Source organism: Elephas maximus, chromosome 18 (assembly GCF_024166365.1).
Source record: "Elephas maximus indicus isolate mEleMax1 chromosome 18, mEleMax1 primary haplotype, whole genome shotgun sequence".
Classification (NCBI taxonomy): domain Eukaryota; kingdom Metazoa; phylum Chordata; class Mammalia; order Proboscidea; family Elephantidae; genus Elephas; species Elephas maximus.
In genome coordinates this window covers 452,896-467,457 of record NC_064836.1, presented here as the reverse complement: position 1 = coordinate 467,457, position 14,562 = coordinate 452,896, and positions in this window count along the sequence as shown.

Genomic DNA, 14,562 nt, shown 5'->3' with positions numbered 1-14,562 from the left:
GGCGAGATAGTGTTGCTACAGTGAGGCCCAGGGAAAACAGACTGCCTAGAGAAATCCTAGCAAAGCCCTGTGTTTCCCCACAGGAATGTATGTCCGTTTCAGTTCTTTGCCAGCAACGGAGCTCAGAGGCAACGTCAGATTGTGTGTATCTCAGTGAGAGAAAGAACACTGTGACTTCCCCCGTTCCTCTGACGAAAGCAGTTAGTGGGAGAAAAGCGTCCTTTGCTTTCGCTTTCCCGCAATGAGCTGGACAGATCTGCCCTTCGCGAAGGGCCGTTTTCCCCCGGAGAACTGCCTCGCGGTAGCCCTGTTCTGGAAGTGGAACGAGTATGCAGTGTTAGCGTTCAGCTAATGTGAAGGCTCGCTTTGGCCCAGGGCAAACGAAGCGCCAGGGGAAATCTTAGCAGAGCCCGGCGCCTTTCCACAGTTCAAAGCGTGGAACTGCAGACTCTTTTGCAAAGAAGAGAGCGCCCAGGCAACAGCAGCCTGCAGATTTCTCAGTGAAAGGGAGAACTCCCTGACTTCATCCAGTCGTCTGAGCAAAGCAGGCAGAAGGAGAGAAACTTTCTTTCCTTCCTCTTTCCTGGAACGAATTCCTCATTTGCTCTTGCAAACGCAAGGCTTCTTCTGAAAAACTACGTCACGGTGCAGGGATCCTTCCAGAGGAGCAACGACATAGTTTTAGCTGGAAGGGCTTGGCAGAGCAGCCGGGGAGAAAAGGCCTCTTGCTATTCTCTTTTCTTTCTGCCCAAATGCGGTCAATTGGCACTTGCCAAAGCAAGGTTTCCCAGCACAAACTACAAAGCAGCAGCTCTCTCCTGGCAGAGGAAATCCCATGCAGTGTTGCCCTGGCGAGATAGTGTTGCTACAGTGAGGCCCAGGGAAAACAGACTGCCTAGAGAAATCCTAGCAAAGCCCTGTGTTTCCCCACAGGAATGTATGTCCGTTTCAGTTCTTTGCCAGCAACGGAGCTCAGAGGCAACGTCAGATTGTGTGTATCTCAGTGAGAGAAAGAACACTGTGACTTCCCCCGTTCCTCTGACGAAAGCAGTTAGAGGGAGAAAAGCGTCCTTTGCTTTCGCTTTCCCGCAATGAGCTCGACAGATGTGCCCTTCGCGAAGGGCTGTTTTCCCCCGGAGAACTGCCTCGCGGTAGCCCTGTTCTGGAAGTGGAACGAGTATGCAGTGTTAGCGTTCAGCTAATGTGAAGGCTCGCTTAGGCCCAGGGCAAACGAAGCGCCGGGGGAAATCTTAGCAGAGCCCGGCGCCTTTCCACGGTTCAAAGCGTGGAACTGCAGACTCTTTTGCAAAGAAGAGAGCGCCCAGGCAACAGCAGCCTGCAGATTTCTCAGTGAAAGGGAGAACTCCCTGACTTCATCCAGTCCTCTGAGCAAAGCAGGCAGAAGGAGAGAAACTTTCTTTCCTTCCTCTTTCCTGCAACGAATTCCTCATTTGCTCTTGCAAACGCAAGGCTTCTTCTGAAAAACTACGTCACGGTGCAGGGATCCTTCCAGAGGAACAACGACATAGTTTTAGCTGGAAGGGCTTGGCAGAGCAGCCGGGGAGAAAAGGCCTCTTGCTATTCTCTTTTCTTTCTGCCCAAATGCGGTCAATTGGCACTTGCCAAAGCAAGGTTTCCCAGCACAAACTACAAACCAGCAGCTCTCTCCTGGCAGAGGAAATCCCATGCAGTGTTGCCCTGGCGAGATAGTGTTGCTACAGTGAGGCCCAGGGAAAACAGACTGCCTAGAGAAATCCTAGCAAAGCCCTGTGTTTCCCCACAGGAATGTATGTCAGTTTCAGTTCTTTGCCAGCAACGGAGCTCAGAGGCAACGTCAGATTGTGTGTATCTCAGTGAGAGAAAGAACACTGTGACTTCCCCCGTTCCTCTGACGAAAGCGGTTAGAGGGAGAAAAGCGTCCTTTGCTTTCGCTTTCCCGCAATGAGCTCGGCAGATCTAACCTTCGCGAAGGGCCGTTTTCCCCCGGTGAACTGCCTCGCGGTAGCCCTGTTCTGGAAGTGGAACGAGTATGCAGTGTTAGCGTTCAGCTATTGTGAAGGCTCGCTTTGGCCCAGGGCAAACGAAGCGCCGGGGGACGTCTTAGCAGAGCCCGGCGCCTTTCCACGGTTCAAAGCGTGGAACTGCAGACTCTTTTGCAAAGAAGAGAGCGCACAGGCAACAGCCGCCCGCACGTTTCTCAGTGAAAGGGAGAACTCCCTGACTTCATCCAGTTCTCTGAGCAAAGCAGTCAGAGGGAGAGAAACTCTTTCCTTCCTCTTTCCTGCAACGAATTGCTCCTTTGCTCTTGCAAACGCAGGGCTACTTCTGAAAAACTACGTCGCGGTGCAAGGATCCTTCCAGAGGAGCAACGACATAGTTTGAGCTGGAAGGGCTTGGGAAAGCAGCCGGGGAAAAAAGGCCTCTTGCTGTTCTCTTGTCTTTCTGCCTGAATGCGGTCAATTCGCCCTTGCCAAAGTAAGGTTTCCCAGCACAAACTACAAAGCAGCAGCTCTCTTGGAAGAGGAAATCCCACGCAGTGTGGCCCTGGCGAGATAGTGTTGCTACAGTGAGGCCCAGGGAAATCACACTGCCTAGAGAAATCCTAGCAAAGCCCTGTGTTTCCCCACAGGAATGTATGTCAGTTTCAGTTCTTTGCCAGCAACGGAGCTCAGAGGCAACGGCAGATTGTGTGTATCTCAGTGAGAGAAAGAACACTGTGACTTCCCCCGTTCCTCTGACGAAAGCGGTTAGAGGGAGAAAAGCGTCCTTTGCTTTCGCTTTCCCGCAATGAGCTCGGCAGATCTGCCCTTCGCGAAGGGCCGTTTTCCCCCGGAGAACTGCCTCGCGGTAGCCCTGTTCTGGAAGTGGAACGAGTATGCAGTGTTAGCGTTCAGCTATTGTGAAGGCTCGCTTTGGCCCAGGGCAAACGAAGCGCCGGGGGAAGTCTTAGCAGAGCCCGGCGCCTTTCCACGGTTCAAAGCGTGGAACTGCAGACTCTTTTGCAAAGAAGAGAGCGCACAGGCAACAGCCGCCCGCACGTTTCTCAGTGAAAGGGAGAACTCCCTGACTTCATCCAGTTCTCTGAGCAAAGCAGGCAGAGGGAGAGAAACTTTCTTTCCTTCCTCTTTCCTGCAACGAATTCCTCATTTGCTCTTGCAAAAGCAGGGCTTCTTCTGAAAAACTACGTCGCGGTGCAAGGATCCTTCCAGAGGAGCAACGACATAGTTTGAGCTGGAAGGGCTTGGGAAAGCAGCCGGGGAAAAAAGGCCTCTTGCTGTTCTCTTGTCTTTCTGCCTGAATGCGGTCAATTCGCACTTGCCAAAGTAAGGTTTCCCAGCACAAACTACAAAGCAGCAGCTCTCTTGGAAGAGGAAATCCCACGCAGTGTGGCCCTGGCGAGATAGTGTTGCTACAGTGAGGCCCAGGGAAATCACACTGCCTAGAGAAATCCTAGCAAAGCCCTGTGTTTCCCCACAGGAATGTATGTCAGTTTCAGTTCTTTGCCAGCAACGGAGCTCAGAGGCAACGGCAGATTTTGTGTATCTCAGTGAGAGAAAGAACACTGTGACTTCCCCCGTTCCTCTGACGAAAGCGGTTAGAGGGAGAAAAGCGTCCTTTGCTTTCGCTTTCCCGCAATGAGCTCGGCAGATCTGCCCTTCGCGAAGGGCTGTTTTCCCCCGGAGAACTGCCTCGCGGTAGCCCTGTTCTGGAAGTGGAACGAGTATGCAGTGTTAGCGTTCAGCTATTGTGAAGGCTCGCTTTGGCCCAGGGCAAACGAAACGCCGGGGGAAGTCTTAGCAGAGCCCGGCGCCTTTCCACGGTTCAAAGCGTGGAACTGCAGACTCTTTTGCAAAGAAGAGAGCGCACAGGCAAAAGCAGCCCGCACGTTTCTCAGTGAAAGGGAGAACTCCCTGACTTCATCCAGTTCTCTGAGCAAAGCAGGCAGAGGGAGAGAAACTTTCTTTCCTTCCTCTTTCCTGCAACGAATTCCTCATTTGCTCTTGCAAAAGCAGGGCTTCTTCTGAAAAACTACGTCGCGGTGCAAGGATCCTTCCAGAGGAGCAACGACATAGTTTGAGCTGGAAGGGCTTGGGAAAGCAGCCGGGGAAAAAAGGCCTCTTGCTGTTCTCTTTTCTTTCTGCCTGAATGCGGTCCATTCGCACTTGCCAAAGTAAGGTTTCCCAGCACAAACTACAAAGCAGCAGCTCTCTTGGAAGAGGAAATCCCACGCAGTGTTGCCCTGGCGAGATAGTGTTGCTGCAGTGAGGCCCAGGGAAATCACACTGCCTAGAGAAATCCTAGCAAAGCCCTGTGTTTCCCCACAGGAATGTATGTCAGTATCAGTTCTTTGCCAGCAACGGAGCTCAGAGGCAACGGCAGATTGTGTGTATCTCAGTGAGGGAAAGAACACTGTGACTTCCCCCGTTCCTCTGACGAAAGCGGTTAGAGGGTGAAAAGCGTCCTTTGCTTTCGCTTTCCCGCAATGAGCTCGGCAGATCTAACCTTCGCGAAGGGCCGTTTTCCCCCGGTGAACTGCCTCGCGGTAGCCCTGTTCTGGAAGTGGAACGAGTATGCAGTGTTAGCGTTCAGCTATTGTGAAGGCTCCCTTTGGCCCAGGGCAAACGAAGCGCCGGGGGAAATTTTAGCAGAGCCCGGCGCCTTTCCACGGTTCAAAGCGTGGAACTGCAGACTCTTTTGCAAAGAAGAGCGAGCCCAGGCAACAGCAGCCTGCACGTTTCTCAGTGAAAGGGAGAACTCCCTGACTTCATCCAGTCCTCTGAGCAAAGCAGGCAGAAGGAGAGAAACTTTCTTGCCTTCCTCTTTCCTGCAACGAATTCCTCATTTGCTCTTGCAAACGCAAGGCTTCTTCTGAAAAACTACGTCACGGTGCAGGGATCCTTCCAGAGGAGCAACGACATAGTTTTAGCTGGAAGGGCTTGGGAAAGCAGCCGGGGAGAAAAGGCCTCTTGCTATTCTCTTTTCTTTCTGCCCGAATGCGGTCAATTGGCACTTGCCAAAGCAAGGTTTCCCAGCACAAACTACAAAGCAGGAGCTCTCTCCTGGCAGAGGAAATCCCATGCAGTGTTGCCCTGGCGAGATAGTGTTGCTACAGTGAGGCCCAGGGAAAACAGACTGCCTAGAGAAATCCTAGCAAAGCCCTGTGTTTCCCCACAGGAATGTATGTCCGTTTCAGTTCTTTGCCAGCAACGGAGCTCAGAGGCAACGTCAGATTGTGTGTATCTCAGTGAGAGAAAGAACACTGTGACTTCCCCCGTTCCTCTGACGAAAGAAGTTAGAGGGAGAAAAGCGTCCTTTGCTTTCGCTTTCCCGCAATGAGCTCGACAGATCTGCCCTTCGCGAAGGGCCGTTTTCCCCCGGAGAACTGCCTCGCGGTAGCCCTGTTCTGGAAGTGGAACGAGTATGCAGTGTTAGCGTTCAGCTAATGTGAAGGCTCGCTTTGGCCCAGGGCAAACGAAGCGCCAGGGGAAATCTTAGCAGAGCCCGGCGCCTTTCCACAGTTCAAAGCGTGGAACTGCAGACTCTTTTGCAAAGAAGAGAGCGCCCAGGCAACAGCAGCCTGCAGATTTCTCAGTGAAAGGGAGAACTCCCTGACTTCATCCAGTCCTCTGAGCAAAGCAGGCAGAAGGAGAGAAACTTTCTTTCCTTCCTCTTTCCTGCAACGAATTCCTCATTTGCTCTTGCAAACGCAAGGCTTCTTCTGAAAAACTACGTCACGGTGCAGGGATCCTTCCAGAGGAGCAACGACATAGTTTTAGCTGGAAGGGCTTGGCAGAGCAGCCGGGGAGAAAAGGCCTCTTGCTATTCTCTTTTCTTTCTGCCCAAATGCGGTCAATTGGCACTTGCCAAAGCAAGGTTTCCCAGCACAAACTACAAAGCAGCAGCTCTCTCCTGGCAGAGGAAATCCCATGCAGTGTTGCCCTGGCGAGATAGTGTTGCTACAGTGAGGCCCAGGGAAAACAGACTGCCTAGAGAAATCCTAGCAAAGCCCTGTGTTTCCCCACAGGAATGTATGTCCGTTTCAGTTCTTTGCCAGCAACGGAGCTCAGAGGCAACGTCAGATTGTGTGTATCTCAGTGAGAGAAAGAACACTGTGACTTCCCCCGTTCCTCTGACGAAAGCAGTTAGAGGGAGAAAAGCGTCCTTTGCTTTCGCTTTCCCGCAATGAGCTCGACAGATCTGCCCTTCGCGAAGGGCCGTTTTCCCCCGGAGAACTGCCTCGCGGTAGCCCTGTTCTGGAAGTGGAACGAGTATGCAGTGTTAGCGTTCAGCTAATGTGAAGGCTCGCTTTGGCCCAGGGCAAACGAAGCGCCGGGGGAAATCTTAGCAGAGCCCGGCGCCTTTCCACGGTTCAAAGCGTGGAACTGCAGACTCTTTTGCAAAGAAGAGCGAGCCCAGGCAACAGCAGCCTGCACGTTTCTCAGTGAAAGGGAGAACTCCCTGACTTCATCCAGTCCTCTGAGCAAAGCAGGCAGAAGGAGAGAAACTTTCTTGCCTTCCTCTTTCCTGCAACGAATTCCTCATTTGCTCTTGCAAACGCAAGGCTTCTTCTGAAAAACTACGTCACGGTGCAGGGATCCTTCCAGAGGAGCAACGACATAGTTTTAGCTGGAAGGGCTTGGGAAAGCAGCCGGGGAGAAAAGGCCTCTTGCTATTCTCTTTTCTTTCTGCCCGAATGCGGTCAATTGGCACTTGCCAAAGCAAGGTTTCCCAGCACAAACTACAAAGCAGGAGCTCTGTCCTGGCAGAGGAAATCCCATGCAGTGTTGCCCTGGCGAGATAGTGTTGCTACAGTGAGGCCCAGGGAAAACAGACTGCCTAGGGAAATCCTAGCAAAGCCCTGTGTTTCCCCACAGGAATGTATGTCCGTTTCAGTTCTTTGCCAGCAACGGAGCTCAGAGGCAACGTCAGATTGTGTGTATCTCAGTGAGAGAAAGAACACTGTGACTTCCCCCGTTCCTCTGACGAAAGCAGTTAGAGGGAGAAAAGCGTCCTTTGCTTTCGCTTTCCCGCAATGAGCTCGACAGATCTGCCCTTCGCGAAGGGCCGTTTTCCCCCGGAGAACTGCCTCGCGGTAGCCCTGTTCTGGAAGTGGAACGAGTATGCAGTGTTAGCGTTCAGCTAATGTGAAGGCTCGCTTTGGCCCAGGGCAAACGAAGCGCCAGGGGAAATCTTAGCAGAGCCCGGCGCCTTTCCACGGTTCAAAGCGTGGAACTGCAGACTCTTTTGCAAAGAAGAGAGCGCCCAGGCAACAGCAGCCTGCAGATTTCTCAGTGAAAGGGAGAACTCCCTGACTTCATCCAGTCCTCTGAGCAAAGCAGGCAGAAGGAGAGAAACTTTCTTTCCTTCCTCTTTCCTGCAACGAATTCCTCATTTGCTCTTGCAAACGCAAGGCTTCTTCTGAAAAACTACGTCACGGTGCAGGGATCCTTCCAGAGGAGCAACGACATAGTTTTAGCTGGAAGGGCTTGGCAGAGCAGCCGGGGAGAAAAGGCCTCTTGCTATTCTCTTTTCTTTCTGCCCAAATGCGGTCAATTGGCACTTGCCAAAGCAAGGTTTCCCAGCACAAACTACACAGCAGCAGCTCTCTCCTGGCAGAGGAAATCCCATGCAGTGTTGCCCTGGCGAGATAGTGTTGCTACAGTGAGGCCCAGGGAAAACAGACTGCCTAGAGAAATCCTAGCAAAGCCCTGTGTTTCCCCACAGGAATGTATGTCCGTTTCAGTTCTTTGCCAGCAACGGAGCTCAGAGGCAACGTCAGATTGTGTGTATCTCAGTGAGAGAAAGAACACTGTGACTTCCCCCGTTCCTCTGACGAAAGCAGTTAGAGGGAGAAAAGCGTCCTTTGCTTTCGCTTTCCCGCAATGAGCTCGACAGATGTGCCCTTCGCGAAGGGCTGTTTTCCCCCGGAGAACAGCCTCGCGGTAGCCCTGTTCTGGAAGTGGAACGAGTATGCAGTGTTAGCGTTCAGCTAATGTGAAGGCTCGCTTTGGCCCAGGGCAAACGAAGCGCCAGGGGAAATCTTAGCAGAGCCCGGCGCCTTTCCACGGTTCAAAGCGTGGAACTGCAGACTCTTTTGCAAAGAAGAGAGCGCCCAGGCAACAGCAGCCTGCAGATTTCTCAGTGAAAGGGAGAACTCCCTGACTTCATCCAGTCCTCTGAGCAAAGCAGGCAGAAGGAGAGAAACTTTCTTTCCTTCCTCTTTCCTGCAACGAATTCCTCATTTGCTCTTGCAAACGCAAGGCTTCTTCTGAAAAACTACGTCACGGTGCAGGGATCCTTCCAGAGGAGCAACGACATAGTTTTAGCTGGAAGGGCTTGGGAAAGCAGCCGGGGAGAAAAGGCCTCTTGCTATTCTCTTTTCTTTCTGCCCGAATGCGGTCAATTGGCACTTGCCAAAGCAAGGTTTCCCAGCACAAACTACACAGCAGCAGCTCTCTCCTGGCAGAGGAAATCCCATGCAGTGTTGCCCCGGCGAGATAGTGTTGCTACAGTGAGGCCCAGGGAAAACAGACTGCCTAGAGAAATCCTAGCAAAGCCCTGTGTTTCCCCACAGGAATGTATGTCCGTTTCAGTTCTTTGCCAGCAACGGAGCTCAGAGGCAACGTCAGATTGTGTGTATCTCAGTGAGAGAAAGAACACTGTGACTTCCCCCGTTCCTCTGACGAAAGCAGTTAGAGGGAGAAAAGCGTCCTTTGCTTTCGCTTTCCCGCAATGAGCTCGACAGATCTGCCCTTCGCGAAGGGCCGTTTTCCCCCGGAGAACTGCCTCGCGGTAGCCCTATTCTGGAAGTGGAACGAGTATGCAGTGTTAGCGTTCAGCTAATGTGAAGGCTCGCTTTGGCCCAGGGCAAACGAAGCGCCAGGGGAAATCTTAGCAGAGCCCGGCCCCTTTCCACGGTTCAAAGCGTGGAACTGCAGACTCTTTTGCAAAGAAGAGAGCGCCCAGGCAACAGCAGCCTGCAGATTTCTCAGTGAAAGGGAGAACTCCCGGACTTCATCCACTCCTCTGAGCAAAGCAGGCAGAAGGAGAGAAACTTTCTTTCCTTCCTCTTTCCTGCAACGAATTCCTCATTTGCTCTTGCAAACGCAAGGCTTCTTCTGAAAAACTACGTCACGGTGCAGGGATCCTTCCAGAGGAGCAACGACATAGTTTTAGCTGGAAGGGCTTGGCAGAGCAGCCGGGGAGAAAAGGCCTCTTGCTATTCTCTTTTCTTTCTGCCCAAATGCGGTCAATTGGCACTTGCCAAAGCAAGGTTTCCCAGCACAAACTACAAAGCAGCAGCTCTCTCCTGGCAGAGGAAATCCCATGCAGTGTTGCCCTGGCGAGATAGTGTTGCTACAGTGAGGCCCAGGGAAAACAGACTGCCTAGAGAAATCCTAGCAAAGCCCTGTGTTTCCCCACAGGAATGTATGTCCGTTTCAGTTCTTTGCCAGCAACGGAGCTCAGAGGCAACGTCAGATTGTGTGTATCTCAGTGAGAGAAAGAACACTGTGACTTCCCCCGTTCCTCTGACGAAAGCAGTTAGAGGGAGAAAAGCGTCCTTTGCTTTCGCTTTCCCGCAATGAGCTCGACAGATCTGCCCTTCGCGAAGGGCCGTTTTCCCCCGGAGAACTGCCTCGCGGTAGCCCTGTTCTGGAAGTGGAACGAGTATGCAGTGTTAGCGTTCAGCTAATGTGAAGGCTCGCTTTGGCCCAGGGCAAACGAAGCGCCAGGGGAAATCTTAGCAGAGCCCGGCGCCTTTCCACGGTTCAAAGCGTGGAACTGCAGACTCTTTTGCAAAGAAGAGAGCACCCAGGCAACAGCAGCCTGCAGATTTCTCAGTGAAACGGAGAACTCCCTGACTTCATCCAGTCGTCTGAGCAAAGCAGGCAGAAGGAGAGAAACTTTCTTTCCTTCCTCTTTCCTGCAACGAATTCCTCATTTGCTCTTGCAAACGCAAGGCTTCTTCTGAAAAACTACGTCACGGTGCAGGGATCCTTCCAGAGGAGCAACGACATAGTTTTAGCTGGAAGGGCTTGGGAAAGCAGCCGGGGAGAAAAGGCCTCTTGCTATTCTCTTTTCTTTCTGCCCGAATGCGGTCAATTGGCACTTGCCAAAGCAAGGTTTCCCAGCACAAACTACAAAGCAGCAGCTCTCTCCTGGCAGAGGAAATCCCATGCAGTGTTGCCCTGGCGAGATAGTGTTGCTACAGTGAGGCCCAGGGAAAACACACTGCCTAGAGAAATCCTAGCAAAGCCCTGTGTTTCCCCACAGGAATGTATGTCCGTTTCAGTTCTTTGCCAGCAACGGAGCTCAGAGGCAACGTCAGATTGTGTGTATCTCAGTGAGAGAAAGAACACTGTGACTTCCCCCGTTCCTCTGACGAAAGCAGTTAGAGGGAGAAAAGCGTCCTTTGCTTTCGCTTTCCCGCAATGAGCTCGACAGATCTGCCCTTCGCGAAGGGCCGTTTTCCCCCGGAGAACTGCCTCGCGGTAGCCCTGTTCTGGAAGTGGAACGAGTATGCAGTGTTAGCGTTCAGCTAATGTGAAGGCTCGCTTTGGCCCAGGGCAAACGAAGCGCCGGGGGAAATCTTAGCAGAGCCCGGCGCCTTTCCACGGTTCAAAGCGTGGAACTGCAGACTCTTTTGCAAAGAAGAGAGCGCACAGGCAACAGCAGCCTGCACGTTTCTCAGTGAAAGGGAGAACTCCCTGACTTCATCCAGTCCTCTGAGCAAAGCAGGCAGAAGGAGAGAAACTTTCTTGCCTTCCTCTTTCCTGCAACGAATTCCTCATTTGCTCTTGCAAACGCAAGGCTTCTTCTGAAAAACTACGTCACGGTGCAGGGATCCTTCCAGAGGAGCAACGACATAGTTTTAGCTGGAAGGGCTTGGGAAAGCAGCCGGGGAGAAAAGGCCTCTTGCTATTCTCTTTTCTTTCTGCCCGAATGCGGTCAATTGGCACTTGCCAAAGCAAGGTTTCCCAGCACAAACTACAAAGCAGGAGCTCTGTCCTGGCAGAGGAAATCCCATGCAGTGTTGCCCTGGCGAGATAGTGTTGCTACAGTGAGGCCCAGGGAAAACAGACTGCCTAGGGAAATCCTAGCAAAGCCCTGTGTTTCCCCACAGGAATGTATGTCCGTTTCAGTTCTTTGCCAGCAACGGAGCTCAGAGGCAACGTCAGATTGTGTGTATCTCAGTGAGAGAAAGAACACTGTGACTTCCCCCGTTCCTCTGACGAAAGCAGTTAGAGGGAGAAAAGCGTCCTTTGCTTTCGCTTTCCCGCAATGAGCTCGACAGATCTGCCCTTCGCGAAGGGCCGTTTTCCCCCGGAGAACTGCCTCGCGGTAGCCCTGTTCTGGAAGTGGAACGAGTATGCAGTGTTAGCGTTCAGCTAATGTGAAGGCTCGCTTTGGCCCAGGGCAAACGAAGCGCCAGGGGAAATCTTAGCAGAGCCCGGCGCCTTTCCACGGTTCAAAGCGTGGAACTGCAGACTCTTTTGCAAAGAAGAGAGCGCCCAGGCAACAGCAGCCTGCAGATTTCTCAGTGAAAGGGAGAACTCCCTGACTTCATCCAGTCCTCTGAGCAAAGCAGGCAGAAGGAGAGAAACTTTCTTTCCTTCCTCTTTCCTGCAACGAATTCCTCATTTGCTCTTGCAAACGCAAGGCTTCTTCTGAAAAACTACGTCACGGTGCAGGGATCCTTCCAGAGGAGCAACGACATAGTTTTAGCTGGAAGGGCTTGGCAGAGCAGCCGGGGAGAAAAGGCCTCTTGCTATTCTCTTTTCTTTCTGCCCAAATGCGGTCAATTGGCACTTGCCAAAGCAAGGTTTCCCAGCACAAACTACACAGCAGCAGCTCTCTCCTGGCAGAGGAAATCCCATGCAGTGTTGCCCTGGCGAGATAGTGTTGCTACAGTGAGGCCCAGGGAAAACAGACTGCCTAGAGAAATCCTAGCAAAGCCCTGTGTTTCCCCACAGGAATGTATGTCCGTTTCAGTTCTTTGCCAGCAACGGAGCTCAGAGGCAACGTCAGATTGTGTGTATCTCAGTGAGAGAAAGAACACTGTGACTTCCCCCGTTCCTCTGACGAAAGCAGTTAGAGGGAGAAAAGCGTCCTTTGCTTTCGCTTTCCCGCAATGAGCTCGACAGATGTGCCCTTCGCGAAGGGCTGTTTTCCCCCGGAGAACAGCCTCGCGGTAGCCCTGTTCTGGAAGTGGAACGAGTATGCAGTGTTAGCGTTCAGCTAATGTGAAGGCTCGCTTTGGCCCAGGGCAAACGAAGCGCCAGGGGAAATCTTAGCAGAGCCCGGCGCCTTTCCACGGTTCAAAGCGTGGAACTGCAGACTCTTTTGCAAAGAAGAGAGCGCCCAGGCAACAGCAGCCTGCAGATTTCTCAGTGAAAGGGAGAACTCCCTGACTTCATCCAGTCCTCTGAGCAAAGCAGGCAGAAGGAGAGAAACTTTCTTTCCTTCCTCTTTCCTGCAACGAATTCCTCATTTGCTCTTGCAAACGCAAGGCTTCTTCTGAAAAACTACGTCACGGTGCAGGGATCCTTCCAGAGGAGCAACGACATAGTTTTAGCTGGAAGGGCTTGGCAGAGCAGCCGGGGAGAAAAGGCCTCTTGCTATTCTCTTTTCTTTCTGCCCAAATGCGGTCAATTGGCACTTGCCAAAGCAAGGTTTCCCAGCACAAACTACACAGCAGCAGCTCTCTCCTGGCAGAGGAAATCCCATGCAGTGTTGCCCTGGCGAGATAGTGTTGCTACAGTGAGGCCCAGGGAAAACAGACTGCCTAGAGAAATCCTAGCAAAGCCCTGTGTTTCCCCACAGGAATGTATGTCCGTTTCAGTTCTTTGCCAGCAACGGAGCTCAGAGGCAACGTCAGATTGTGTGTATCTCAGTGAGAGAAAGAACACTGTGACTTCCCCCGTTCCTCTGACGAAAGCAGTTAGAGGGAGAAAAGCGTCCTTTGCTTTCGCTTTCCCGCAATGAGCTCGACAGATGTGCCCTTCGCGAAGGGCTGTTTTCCCCCGGAGAACAGCCTCGCGGTAGCCCTGTTCTGGAAGTGGAACGAGTATGCAGTGTTAGCGTTCAGCTAATGTGAAGGCTCGCTTTGGCCCAGGGCAAACGAAGCGCCAGGGGAAATCTTAGCAGAGCCCGGCGCCTTTCCACGGTTCAAAGCGTGGAACTGCAGACTCTTTTGCAAAGAAGAGAGCGCCCAGGCAACAGCAGCCTGCAGATTTCTCAGTGAAAGGGAGAACTCCCTGACTTCATCCAGTCCTCTGAGCAAAGCAGGCAGAAGGAGAGAAACTTTCTTTCCTTCCTCTTTCCTGCAACGAATTCCTCATTTGCTCTTGCAAACGCAAGGCTTCTTCTGAAAAACTACGTCACGGTGCAGGGATCCTTCCAGAGGAGCAACGACATAGTTTTAGCTGGAAGGGCTTGGGAAAGCAGCCGGGGAGAAAAGGCCTCTTGCTATTCTCTTTTCTTTCTGCCCGAATGCGGTCAATTGGCACTTGCCAAAGCAAGGTTTCCCAGCACAAACTACACAGCAGCAGCTCTCTCCTGGCAGAGGAAATCCCATGCAGTGTTGCCCCGGCGAGATAGTGTTGCTACAGTGAGGCCCAGGGAAAACAGACTGCCTAGAGAAATCCTAGCAAAGCCCTGTGTTTCCCCACAGGAATGTATGTCCGTTTCAGTTCTTTGCCAGCAACGGAGCTCAGAGGCAACGTCAGATTGTGTGTATCTCAGTGAGAGAAAGAACACTGTGACTTCCCCCGTTCCTCTGACGAAAGCAGTTAGAGGGAGAAAAGCGTCCTTTGCTTTCGCTTTCCCGCAATGAGCTCGACAGATCTGCCCTTCGCGAAGGGCCGTTTTCCCCCGGAGAACTGCCTCGCGGTAGCCCTATTCTGGAAGTGGAACGAGTATGCAGTGTTAGCGTTCAGCTAATGTGAAGGCTCGCTTTGGCCCAGGGCAAACGAAGCGCCAGGGGAAATCTTAGCAGAGCCCGGCCCCTTTCCACGGTTCAAAGCGTGGAACTGCAGACTCTTTTGCAAAGAAGAGAGCGCCCAGGCAACAGCAGCCTGCAGATTTCTCAGTGAAAGGGAGAACTCCCGGACTTCATCCACTCCTCTGAGCAAAGCAGGCAGAAGGAGAGAAACTTTCTTTCCTTCCTCTTTCCTGCAACGAATTCCTCATTTGCTCTTGCAAACGCAAGGCTTCTTCTGAAAAACTACGTCACGGTGCAGGGATCCTTCCAGAGGAGCAACGACATAGTTTTAGCTGGAAGGGCTTGGCAGAGCAGCCGGGGAGAAAAGGCCTCTTGCTATTCTCTTTTCTTTCTGCCCAAATGCGGTCAATTGGCACTTGCCAAAGCAAGGTTTCCCAGCACAAACTACAAAGCAGCAGCTCTCTCCTGGCAGAGGAAATCCCATGCAGTGTTGCCCTGGCGAGATAGTGTTGCTACAGTGAGGCCCAGGGAAAACAGACTGCCTAGAGAAATCCTAGCAAAGCCCTGTGTTTCCCCACAGGAATGTATGTCCGTTTCAGTTCTTTGCCAGCAACGGA